This window comes from Tympanuchus pallidicinctus, unplaced genomic scaffold (assembly GCF_026119805.1).
Source record: "Tympanuchus pallidicinctus isolate F22 unplaced genomic scaffold, pur_lepc_1.0 scaffold3, whole genome shotgun sequence".
Taxonomy (NCBI): Eukaryota; Metazoa; Chordata; class Aves; order Galliformes; family Phasianidae; genus Tympanuchus; species Tympanuchus pallidicinctus.
The window spans coordinates 52969000-52981711 of record NW_026294747.1 but is presented as its reverse complement, the minus strand read 5'-3'; the positions used below and the strand labels follow the sequence as shown (position 1 = coordinate 52981711).

Genomic DNA, 12712 nt, shown 5'->3' with positions numbered 1-12712 from the left:
CAACCGGGCAACATCTGCTCCCGCTGGACCAATCCGTGCAGGGCACATCTGGGCGCCCACCTCCGCGGGCTGCAGCCGGGCGGTGATGCGCTCCTCAGTGGCTGCAGGGACCCGCAGGAGCTGCCACCAGTGCCACCACTTCCAGCGGCAGCCAGCAGCTCGGAGCGGCTGGGGAAGGAAGAAGGACGGGAGCAGCTCTCCCTCCACAGCTGGGGATCGCAAGGTGAGTGCCGCAGGGCTGAGGGTGCTTGAGGACAGCGTGGCATTTGCTGGGCTGTGGGCGGCTGCTGGCACGCAGGGAGTTTTGTATGTGTGAGCTGCCGGCTTTGCAGAGCTGTGGAAGAAGGCATGGAGCCGAGCAGGGTGCAGCGTTGGTCCTGCAGGGCTACGGGTTGTGCACCGAGGTGCTGCTCTCTCTGCTGTCTTCCTATGGGCAAACTCTGCAAAGTAAGCAGAGCTACTTTTTGTTGTCTGTTTGCTAAGTGCCATCCTCAGGGATGAGACAGCCACCTAAGCATAGACATGTTCTAGCTGCGAGACGCACGCAAACACACACAAGCTCTATTTTCCTCTATCTTTCACAGTGTTTGGATCTGCTTTTTCTTCACATGTGGATGTAGGCAGAATAAGCATCTCTGCACATAGAAGTGCAGAGGTGGGTCTGCACACATGGATCTGTTGATGTTTCTCTGCACGGTGCCATGGGGACCCTTGAGAAGGCGAACGTATAAACATGCACAGTGCAGTAATCCTGGGACACAGAACCCGTAATCTGACTTTCCCCAGGGCTGTGTTACTCTGCAGGCAGTGAGGGGCCAGGAGGGGGGCTGTGTGATGGGAAATGGATGTTGCCGCTCCAAATGATGCTGTGGTTTCAGTTGTATTCCTTCAGCTTTCCTGTGAGGCTGACAAGAGCTGATGGGGAAAACAGCACACTGTTTCATGAGGTTGTGCTCAGGCTGCAGTCGTGTTTTGGCTCAGCAAACTTCCGGGTATTCCGAGGAACTGTGTGTGCAGCATTTGCTCTGGGAGCATTACAGCCATACCACTGAGAGGCTGACATGGTTTTTCCTCATGTTCTGGTTTATGTCTGAAAGGCTGTCCGGGAAGCGAGGGTAAAGTCTGGGAGTTTGGAATAGACAGTCTCAGTGGTCTCTCCAACCTTAACGATTCTATGATTTGGATGTGACCCCAGGACTCTGTTTTTCCTGTTTTCTCTTCTCGTGCTCGTCCTGCTGCTGCCACCTGAGCCATGTTCTCCCTTGGTCCCCCCACAGGTGACGTTCTGCGGGGCTGTGCTGCCAGCAATGCTTGCTGAGCCCGTGCGAGGAGATCTCACCAGGACTGCTGGCATCATCCCAGAGAGACCCTTTGCAGACTGACTCCACATCCTCAGGTAATTGTCATGTTTGCCAACTACTGCTGACTGGGCTTTGGAGCAAGGGAAATGACTGCTAAAGGGGGACTCAGATGGAGTTAAGGTGTCATTCTATTTTTTTGCTGCATCTGGCTGAGCTATACCCGTTTTCTTGGTCAGAGGGATGGAGGCAGGGGGGCGGCAGGGAACGGGAGCAGAGCGATCACCCATCACTGTCTCTGTTTTTATGCATTCATGAGAGCTATCCTGATGCCTGTGCCTGGTGAACTAGGGAGATCTGTAAAGCAATTAGAAGTCCCAAAAGAAGGCAGTTTTAAAGTGCAAAGCCACAGCTCCAGCAAGTAGGAAGGCTGCTACCTTCCTTCAGGTGATCAAACAAGGGGAATTTCTGTGCCCGGGTGGGGAGCAGGAGATCCATCCCTACGCTCTGCAATTGTCATTCCATGTGAAACCCATGATCTGGCAGTGTTCCCCATTCACATTTTCTCCGCCTGTGTTTTGAAGCTGGGAAAGCCTTGGCGGGACCTGAGGCTGCTTGTCCTGAGAAATGCGGCAGTGTAACATGAAATCAGACAGGGTTTCAGCTGAGCACTTTGTAATTGCAGTGTGGCTGAGGTTCATCACAGGTTCATCGCAGGGGAATTCATCACTGCAGCTTGACGGCAGCCGCAAGGACAAGGCAGTATCTCCAGCCATGTCAAAGTCACATCTCCTGCTGATAATAAATACCCATCTCTGCATGCTCAGAAGCACTGGATTTTCTATTTGTGCATGCAGGAGATGCTCAGAGATGCTCTCCATCTCAGCTGGCTCTCTTGCACTTCCATCCCCTTGTGCTGTGAGAGGAAGACCTGTGGGGCACCGGCTCATTTCAGTTGCGTGGTGCTGTTGGCTCCGGCTCACCCAGTGAGCCCCTGAATTTCTCCTGCAGCCATCTGCAGTGATGCACTGAGAGCAGCAGCTGCTCCAGCCCCAGCACTGCAGCAGCACACTGCAGGGACAGGTCTTCTTCCTTAGGAAAGGTGGGAAAAACAGAGGCAGCCAGAGCAGCTCTCTGTACAACCTGCAGACCCAGGGCTGGCAGTCCGCTTTCCATTTGTCTGAAGTGGAAAAGCACAATCTTTGCTTTCTCTCAGCTGCTTGGTCATTTGCTAACCCCCCTCTCTGAGATGACCCGTGGCCCTCCTGGGACCAGCAGCACTAATTCATGCTGCATAGAGGCTCTATCTCTGTGTGATGGGGGACCGTAAGGCAGGTGAAGACTATCTTGTGCCATTTGCAGCTCAATCATGAAGTTGCCATGCTATAAATCAATTTCCATTTCAATTTAGATAAGACCCTCTGCCCAAACATGCCTAATAACCCTGTGGGTCCACGCAGCGCTGTGATTATTCCCAGGGCAAGGAGTAAGAACAGGCACGTATTTGAAAGTACAGTTAAAGAGCTCATGAAGCTGCTCTGGGGAGACCTGGGAGGCAGCAGCCTCCATCCCCTCAGTGCCACGCATGGGATTTATGCTCCCAACTTCCATTAGTGCTAATGGCAGCGGGAGCCGCTGCGGTGCTGTGTGCATTCCGAGCAGCCGGGCTCGGCTGGGCAGGGAGGGCAAACTTCGCACTCAGGATCCACCGCTCCATCCCTGGGGGGATGGTTGGCCCCATGCCTGGGATTGTGGTGCGGCACTGAAAAAATGTAATGTGATTAAGATGTATCTGTCTCCAAGGCTGGCTGAGGCGGAGGCAGTGACTCATACCACCTTGCTGTAGCTGTCAAAACACTTGGCTGGCGAGAATAGCCTTCCTCACAAAAAAGCACTGATTCAATATGTTTATATTTAAACAAAACACGAAGGGTCTGATTCACTGCCGCATTACTACCGCCGTGCGTGCCTGCAGCCCGGCCAGGCAGTCCGCACTGACTTTCAGGAGTCCTGCAGGGCTGGAACCGCTGGGCTTTGCTGACAGCCAGCACCGAGCAGCTTGCGTCTGCTCTGCTCTTGGTCTTTGAGGAGCTTTGTGCTTGCAGGTGGGAACGTGTCCTTTTAAAATCAGCCTTGCAGCCCGGTGTTGGGAACAGGGATGGGGCCAGCTGCAGGAAGCTTCATGGAATCACAGAAAAACTGAAGCTGGAAAAAGACGTTTAAGATGCCCAAGTCCAACCCCAATCCATCTGCGCTATGCTCATTGACCGTGTCCCTCTGCCACATCTCCATGGCTCTTGGACACAGCCTCCTCCTGTCCATCTGGCATGGCTATTCCAAGCAGTTTGCTGGTCCTTCTTCAGGACTGTTTGTCCTTAGGGCCAATGGTGTTCCACTTGTCATCCTCCATCTCAAGGGAGATGGAAGAGATGGAGGGTTGAGTGGTGATGCTCTGCATGCCCTGGGTTTCTGTCCTGCCTCTGCTTATGTTCTGCATGCAGAGTACACAGGCTGTGCTTTCAGCCTTTTCAGTGGAAATCACCAGAGTGAGTTTTACAACTTAGAAGCTTGTTTTGAAGGAGAACAACGAGCCCCTGGTCGGCTTACCCTGCACTCTGGGTTTGGCTTTATTTCCATCCCCAATGGCACCATGGGAACATCACTTCTTCTTTCATACCTCTGTCCACTTCAGAGAAAGGCTGAGGAAAACTGTAATCATCATTAAGGTTGGAAATGACCTCCAACATCACCCAGTCCAGCCATTCACCTAGCACCAGTATTTCCCCCCTAAGCCACGTCCCTTAGTACCACATCTGCACATTTCTTGAACACCTCCAGGGACAGTGACTCTACCATCTCCTTAGACAGCCTGTTCTAGTGCTTGGCCATTCTTTCCGAGAAGAAATTTTTCCTAATATCCAACCTGAACCCCCCCACACCAGTACAACTTGAGGCTGGTTCTCACCCTATTGCTAGTTACGCAGAAGAGGCCGACCCCCACCTAACCACAACCTCCTTTCAGGTCATTATAGAGAGCTATAAAGTCTCCCCCGAGTCCTTGTGATGTTCTCTTATCCTACAGCTTTGGGAGCATAAATGCTTTTCTGCCTGTGTTCAGATAACACAGCAGGGAGGTTTGAACCTAGGAGAAGCAGTGTCAGAGTAGTTAAATGCCCAGGGTGCCCTGTCTCCAGTGTAATTCAAATGTAGGATAAAACCTGCCAGCAGTGAAGGCTGTGCATTTGGACCACTTTTTGCAGCTGCCTGGGACTGGCAGTGCTGTGAAGGCCATAGCTGTGCCCTGCTCCCAAGAGCTGTGTGCAGTGGTCCATCCAGGTTGACAGAAACATGGCATTGTCCTATTGCAAGGAGGGACAGTCCCTTTCTGAGTCCTCTTTTGTGAGAGCAGTGCTGGGTCCCAAAGCAGGGCTGGGACACTTGGCTCCAGACAGGCCATTAATCCACCAGCCAAGGGATTTCTGCCCAGGTTTGTAGTGTCCTTTATGGCAAACCTCCATTCTCACTAACCTGAAGCTCAGCAAGAAAACACAGGAAGAGTCTTCTATGAGGATATGTCCTGTTTGGGCATCTCTTGTGGGTTTTGGCATTTAAAGAGGAAGGCAGAGCACATCACTTTGTCCTGCCAGGGAAGGAGAGATGCCTCTAGCAGGGGCAGGATCAGTGTTAGTGTCCTTTCACTCCCCTCTGCAGCTCAGAGAGTGTGGTGGGATCCATCCAGCACCACGAGCTCTCTCTTATATGTGTGGTGTATTTGGTTCTGTTGCCATAGGAGAGATTCTGCACTCCAGAACCAATACCTTTATTGCCCCAATAGCCGAAGTTTTACACACCTCTGTAAAGGCATCTCAGTTTGGAGAAGGAAGCTTGAGCTCCGAGACCTGACTGTGAGAGGCTCCAGGTGGTGACTTTCTGTGGACTTTAAAATTGACCATTAATAACCTTCAGAAAAATAGCACGTTTGAAAGCAAACCACAGAAACTGCTTTTAACAGAGAGAGTTTTGTCCACGATGATGTCAACCCCAAACACACGCGCCTCCTGTCTAATGAAACCAAAACCCAGCCTGCGTTCTGTCTGGTGCTCACTAGAAGGAAAGTTACTGTCCCACTGCAGTGATGTAGCACTGTGACTCCTCTGCTAAAGAGGAGCAGCTGGGAGCAGCCTGCGGGACCCCCAGGGCTCTGCGCTTCCTTCCCTTCGCTGAAGGGCTGAGCATCAAGGAGGCTGCGAGCGCTCGGAGCTGCCCAGGGAGCAGCAGCAGCAGCACACCGAGCCGGGCTACCATGGGACCACACTACCACCTAGCGAGAGCTCACTGTAAAGCTGGCCAGCAGCACCCGGAGCTGGGCTCGGGTTATCACCTACCTTGGTCCGGAGGGCGGTCACCAGCCGGGGTACTGATAGCAGCAGCTCTAGTGCAGGTGGTCACTGCTCCGGAGCATGGTTTGGCTTGGAAGGACTTTACAGCCCACCCAGCTCCAGCCCCTGCTGAGAGCTGGTTGCCAGCCACCAGCTCAGCCTGCACAGGGCCCCTCTGCGGCCTTGGGCACCTGCAGGTATGGGGCACACACAGTAAAGGGTTTCCTCCTAACATCTAATCTAAATCTAACCTAAACCCTCTCTTAATCTTGCACAGAGCTGATCTGACTGGGGCCTACCAAATCCATTAACGACGTCGAAAGTAGCCTACTTTAAGAGAAAATATGCAGAAGAAGAACATCTACATCAAGATTACCATGAGTACTGTCCAAAAGTGAGTAGCTTTCTCCTTCCAGCTCCCATCCTCCCTCAGTTACATCCCTCCCTACTAAAGACCCGTGTGATGCTCTTTGCTCCCCAGCACCTGATACTCCCTGAGGACCGGACTTGTATTCTAAAACTTTCTCTCCAGAAACTCCGATTCCTGGAAGATCCCGAAGCCTATCTCCGTAGGTCGGTGTTAATTAACAATCTGTTGAGGAAGATTCACCTAGAGACAGAGAGGGAGAGCTATGAATACTTTAAGGAGGCTCCGTGCTATAGGACTGCTTACTCTGACTCACGAAAACGGCTGAAGTTTATGGTACACGAGTGCTGTTCTCAGTCACTCTATTATGAAGAGCTGCATTCGTATCGCATTGTGCCTTATTCTGCAGAGAACGCCGTTTATGGGATGGGCTACACAAGCAGCCACCTGGAGCAAAATTCTCAATTGCTTATTTATAAAATGAATTAAAGTAGCTGTTAGACCCACCGATGTTTGTTTCTGAATGCTTGAACTGCTTGCTGAGGCGTTAGGATGAGGCACTGATTGCAGAGATGCCCGTGGTGAGGTGGGAGCGGAGCTTGGACTCAGCAGCTTGGGGTGAGTTGGGTGCTTCGGGCACCGCTCCGCAGCCCCATGTTAACCAATTGGCCACGAAGCACCGTGCACACACAGGGCAGGTGTGATGCTGAGGCCTCACACACATGCAATGTGTCGTGTGGAAGCAAAGCCACGTTGCTGTTCTCTGTGTGTAGATACAAATGCTGGGAATCACTTTGTCGTTCAGTTGTGCCACCCTTAGCAGAAGGGGAGCCCCAGGTAGCGGAGCAGGCCGGCAGAGAGGAGCCAGGTGCCAGTTACTGACTGCAAAGGGACAGATAGGAAGTTTCTCTGAGGAAATGCTTTGTACATGAAGGGGTCAGTGCCGAAGGAATGGCCTTTGCTTAGGATGCTCAGAGACTAACTCGCTTGCTACTTAAACTACTATGAGATTTGCAAGGTTATTACTGTTATTTTTAGAATAATTGCATTCACCTTTTTAATTACATTATCTCTTAGCTGGTATTTACTTTGCTATTCTAGTACAGAGCAGAATGGCTCACAGGACAGATTGTTTCTTTGTCCTGTTGCTGTGTTCCCTTAGCTTCATTCGGGCTGTTTCCCCCATACCTTCCTGCATGCTGACCTGCTGTTTAGCAAGGGGTTCACACTGGTGCTAGGAAACAATAGGTAAACATTGATTTTGACATGGAAAGACAGAAAAGCAGTGGTAACTTCTCTGGATAGAGAATGAATGTATGTGACAGATGCTAGTAGAAGTTCAGAGGTACTCCTGATGAAGCTGCTCAGCAATGGTAATGGTGTTTCAGGTGAAGTGAAATCATAGAGCCACAGAATGGCTTGGGTTGGAAGGGACCTCAAGGATGGTTATGTTTCAACCCCCGTCTTGGGCAGCACTGCCAGCTGCTAGGCTAAATACTGGATCAGATTGCCCAGGGCCCCATCTAACCAAAATGTCTGATTTTGACCTGGGAGTTAACCTTAGGTTATGTAAATATGTATCTTATGAGCTGCGGATTGACATGAGAGCTGTTCAGCAAAACTGGTGATTACAAGTGGGAGGTTTTATAGCTGCCAATGTACCATGAAAATACCAAAGAGTAATATAAGGGAAGAGATGATGCTCCAGCAAAAGCAATGATTGCACTATAACCTGGGGAAATGTGATGAACGAGCTGTGATGTATCAGTGACTGATTCCTAGGACTGCTGACCTAATACACCAATGGTCCAAACCTGTCCTACAGAGCTGCAGAATTATTGTGGGGGAGTCTGGCCTTGCCTGGCAGGCTGCCAGCCCTGCATCTTTAGAGCAGAGCAAATAGAAGAGCACTCTCAGCTGGAGGCAGGTTCATGTTGAAGAACAGAATTTGTTTTTAGTTTTGGAAGTCTTTTCTCATGCAGATGTGGCTGATGCTATTTCTGAAGTACAAAAAATACCACTCCTTGACCAGGCTGTGCTCAGTGCAGGGCTAGAGGAGGAACCTCACAGCATCTCAGCTGTGACACTGCAGCTGCTGCGCACATGTTCACAGCACAAGACAAAGGAGGGGAGTAGGAGGTGCAAGGAGCAACATGAACTCCTGCCCCAGCAGTACAGCTTTAGGGGACAGAAAGCAGCAGCAAGGTGCAGCTTACTAGTGCAAAACAACAGTTTATTTGAAGAGAAGGATAACCTGCAAAGTGGGGAGCATGAGCAGCGCAGGTACTGTGGGAAGGCTGGGAATGGGGCACTGCGGGCAGAGGCAGAGGTAGCGCCTGTGCCCAGGAGGCCACTGGGGGCACAGTGTGCCGTGTGGTTGTTCAGTCAGTGTGATTCTTCTGCTATAAACTGACCTGGTTTATGCACTTGTTTTGCTCTTTTTGTCTGTTTTTGCCTGAACTCACAGCAGCGCAGGGGCTACACTGAATGCTAGGGTGCTTTCCCCCTCCGATCTGCTCTGTTACACTCAGAGGATAGTCCTGGCCTGAAAAATGAAATTTCCTACATCAAATAAAAATTGCTGCATTGGCACAAATGCTTGGTAGGATTAAGGCCTTTAACCTTTAACCTTACCTTAGCATTATCCCACCATCTCACAAATGACAAATTCCCTCCTCTGCTGAACAGGGCAGGCATATTCCTGCCTACTGTGAACTCCTCTGACAGAGCACTGCGTGCTCAGGAGGTAGCACAGGCAAGAACTGGGATCAGACAACAAAACCACTTGGGTACCTGTGAAAGAAGGTAACACTTTACTCACGTTTTCTCCTCTTGAACAAAAAAATGTTGTCTGATTTTATTATTTCTTAAATTTCTACTTGCTCCAGGAGATGTTACAACTCCTTCCTTCTAGAATGTTGGCTTTGATTTGAAATTGAGTTACAGGTCCTCAACTCTAAACATTGCATCTGCTCAACTTTTTGCTGCCTTATGCTTCACACAGTGATTTTTGCCAGTGAAAAGTGGATCAACATTCAACCATTCAACCTTAGCGCTTGATAGCCATAACCTGCAGTGATGAAGCAGTACAGAGGTGCAGTAGCATCACAAGTTGCTCCAGAAATGTTTGACACTTTTTGAACGACGTACCGCTTCTATCACTTATTTTCCAAGCTCCTGGGCACCAGCCCTTTAATACAGCTTCATGCAGTGATTGTTCTGTTTTAGGGCTCATAGCTGCAATTCAGCTCTTCTGGCTCTGATGTGTGAATGTGTAGGTGGTCAGATTTCGGCGATAAGTATATATATACACATATATAGATGTTCCATTATGACTGCGGTAGGAACTCCCACACATGGGCTATGTTTGCACTGGATGTAAGGAAGGTCCTTCCTTCCCTTTGATTCTGTTGCCTTGGAGATAGTGTTCATGAGGCGATGGTGGGTGGCACAGACAGACCTGCTCACAGGTAGCTGGTCATTCCCAGTAGGGCTGGCTTAGGACAATGCGTGGTCATTTTGGAACAGCACATGTGACTGTAATTAGTGTTTAAAAGAGTTTAGCTCCCTCTGTGCCACTCTCTCGCTTGGCTATGAGTGCTGGACTTGAGCTGGTGGCACTGAGCAGCAACAGGAGGCTCTGCATGGAATCAGCTTTGCATTCTGACATCTCCAAAATGTAGGGCTCTGCTCCACTATACACCTTTGTTATGGCCTCTCTGTGCACATCCGTGCGAGGCTCCTTATGTGCTCCATGCTCAGCATGTGCAATGTGGGGGCTGCCCTGTCCTAATGTGCTCCTCCATTGCTGAATTACCAGAGAGAAGTGAGGGCAGAGCTGCTGCTTGACTACTGGAATACATTGATATTGCACTGTAAATGGAACTGTTGTTTTTGATGAATGTGTTGAGTATATGGACTACGGTGCCTTAAAGTCCCATCTTCATACAGCCTTTGTACATGCAAACCCGCAGCCCGCCTTTAGCCGACAGCCCCATGCACGCCATGCAGCTCTGGCCCTGTGCCCACAGGGCCTTGGGAAGCACCAGCCCCACTTCACACTTTGGCAATTTCCTCTTCTCCTCTTTTCTAGACTGCTTTCCTCCCTTGGTCGGTCCCTGAATTTCTCTTTTTCCAGTTTCTGCCATCCCCGGGTTCTGCACTAGCCGCCCTGCCTTCACGTGAGCTCCAACCGTTGTACAAAAGCCGTCTCCAGCTTCTAAATGCCATATTGTGCTCTCAGCAGGGAATCACAACTGCATATAATGACTGCGGCAGGTGCCGTCAAGTATTTCATCTGATATTTGACGCGCTTAACTCCGCAGAAAGGGGAACGCTCGCTTCTGCTGGAATGCATGAGCCTGCGCTGTGCTACAGGTGACTGTACACCAACTCACTGGGATCACGCCTACTGATTCTACGATGGTAAATGGCTTTTTAATGTTTAAAATTACTCGGGACCTGATTGAAAGGTTTTTATGAAATCGTTTTCTAAAGTGAATAGTAGAAAAATGTATAGGTATTTTAAATATACATATAACGTGCATGTTATTAATAAAGGTCTATTTCTATTGAATCAGACGGACTCTTGTTGAATATATGCTGTTTTCTTCATGCAAAGCTGTTCGGGAAAGTTTTCTAACAACATTAACACTCTGAAAAATGAAAACCCCACCTATTCCTGGAGGGAGTGCTTCACAGGGGTGAATCCGGGCCCATGTCATGTGTTGGAGCTGTTCCTTCAGGTGCCATGCAAACCCTGGGACTCCCTTGTCCTGTCCCCAACACATATTAGGATAAATTTCTTCTCCAAAGGAGTGGTGATGAAGTGGCACAGCTGCACTGGGAGTGGTGGGGTCACCATCCATGGAGGTGTTCAAGAACCATGGAGATGTAGCACTGAGGGATGTGGGCAGTGGGCATGGTGGGGGTGGGTTGATAATTGAACCTTGTAGTCTCAGAGGTCTTTTCCAACCTTAATGATTCTATGAATGCTTATAAAAAGGTGAGCTTTCCCCCTGTGAAGGATGGGAGCCTGTGAAAAGCCTCTTAAAGCAGCCAGGGCCAGGTACTTCAGTGCCCATCTCCAGCCAGGGCTCAGGTCCCACATCTGAGCATTCCCATCAGCTGCCTCAGGTGCAGCAAATCACTCACCTCTACGTCATGCCAGGGAAGAGCAGCAACAGCTGTAATTCAGCATTACATCCCATGCCAGGTGCAGGGCTTAATTAATTTAGACCCTCAGATAAGCAGCACTGTTTGTCAGGCTGGATGATGCTGCTGGGTGATGCTGCCCTGGCTCAGGCATGCTCAAGATCATCCTTTGGCCATTCAAGCTCAGTGGGTCAGGCTGTGCTGCCCACAGGCTGATGTGCTGCTGATAGCAAATTATACCCAGCTGGGCTGAGTGCTGCCAAATTGCAGCTCTTCCCAGGGCAAGGTGACTGCTGCTGAAGCGAACCACTTCATGGAAATTGTTGCCATTTTACAGCAAGGAGGAGGAAGGATGGCTGGAAGGTAAAGGTCTGTCTCTCCCTGTGAGGTGCAGCATTCTCAGTGCATACAGGTGGAAAGCTGCATCATCTCAGAGGGACAGTCTGCACCAGTGTTGAGACTGCTGAAGGAGATGTTCCAGCTGCAACCAGGCTGTGGTGATTTGCTCTTGCCCAGACAGGTGAGGAAAATAGAATTGCAGACTGGTTGGGTTGGAAGAGACCCCAAAGCCCCCCAGCCCATGCCATGGGCTGGCTGCTCCTCTCAGCTCAGGCTGCCCAGGATTCCATCCATGGCCTTGGGCACCTCCAGGGATGGGGAATCCACAGCTCTGGGCAGCAGGGCCAGGGCTTCACTGCCCTCTGAGCCAAAAAACCCCCACAAAAAACAACAACAACAAAACAAACAAACAAACAAAAAAAAAACCACCAAAAACCCAAACGTAGCTTGGGGTTTGAAGGTCTGGAAATCCTTGGCCGGTGCTGTGTCCAACTGTGTATGGCACTGACCTGCTGGGGACATGTGACGGCAGAGGGTCACAGCACCGGGCCCTGGTGGCAGCGGCGGGGGACAGCAAAATGTGTCCGAGATGCAGTGCAGGGCGGACGCTTTGCCTGAAGATGGCACTGCTGGATCGAAGGATGGCTGGGGAATGGCTGTGACGGCTCGGGGATGCGACCGGGAGAGCCGGAAGGGTTCGAAGGACCTCATCTTCCACGCAGTCCCAAAACGAGCCTCCTTCTGTACCTGTTTTTCAGCCTCTTTGAGTATTTCCTCAGCATTTGGACCAGGACGGTGCCCAAGTTTTGCTCTTTTGATGAAAACCCTTTCTCAGCGGGTTGCTGAGTGCTGTGGGGCTGTGACAAGCTTGTAACAAAACGCGAGTAGCTGTCTGATTTATTCATAGAATCACTGAGGTTGGAAAAGACCTCTGAGATCCCCAGACTACCCCCACTAAGCCCACTGCCCACGTCCCTCAGTGCCCCATCTCCACAGTTCTGGGACGGTGACCCCACTGCTCCCTGGGCAGCTGTGCCACTGCATCACCATTTTTCCTGAGAAAAAATGTTTCCTAAAATCCAACCTTCCCTGGTTTGACTTAAGGCCATTCCCTCTTGTCCTTCTATTTGCTGATGGTAGAAGAGTGAATGAGAATATGCTCCAAGTCCGTTTTG

General features: G+C 50.5%; 1 long non-coding RNA gene across 1 annotated transcript; it reads left to right on the top strand.

The window, feature by feature from the left end:
- Nucleotides 1-10625, top strand: LOC128086994 (uncharacterized). The gene is made up of 4 exons (XR_008209623.1): nucleotides 1-223; nucleotides 1278-1396; nucleotides 5955-6071; nucleotides 6159-10625. It is a non-coding gene; the product is annotated as an uncharacterized LOC128086994 (long non-coding RNA).
- Nucleotides 10626-12712: the final 2087 nt, after the last annotated feature.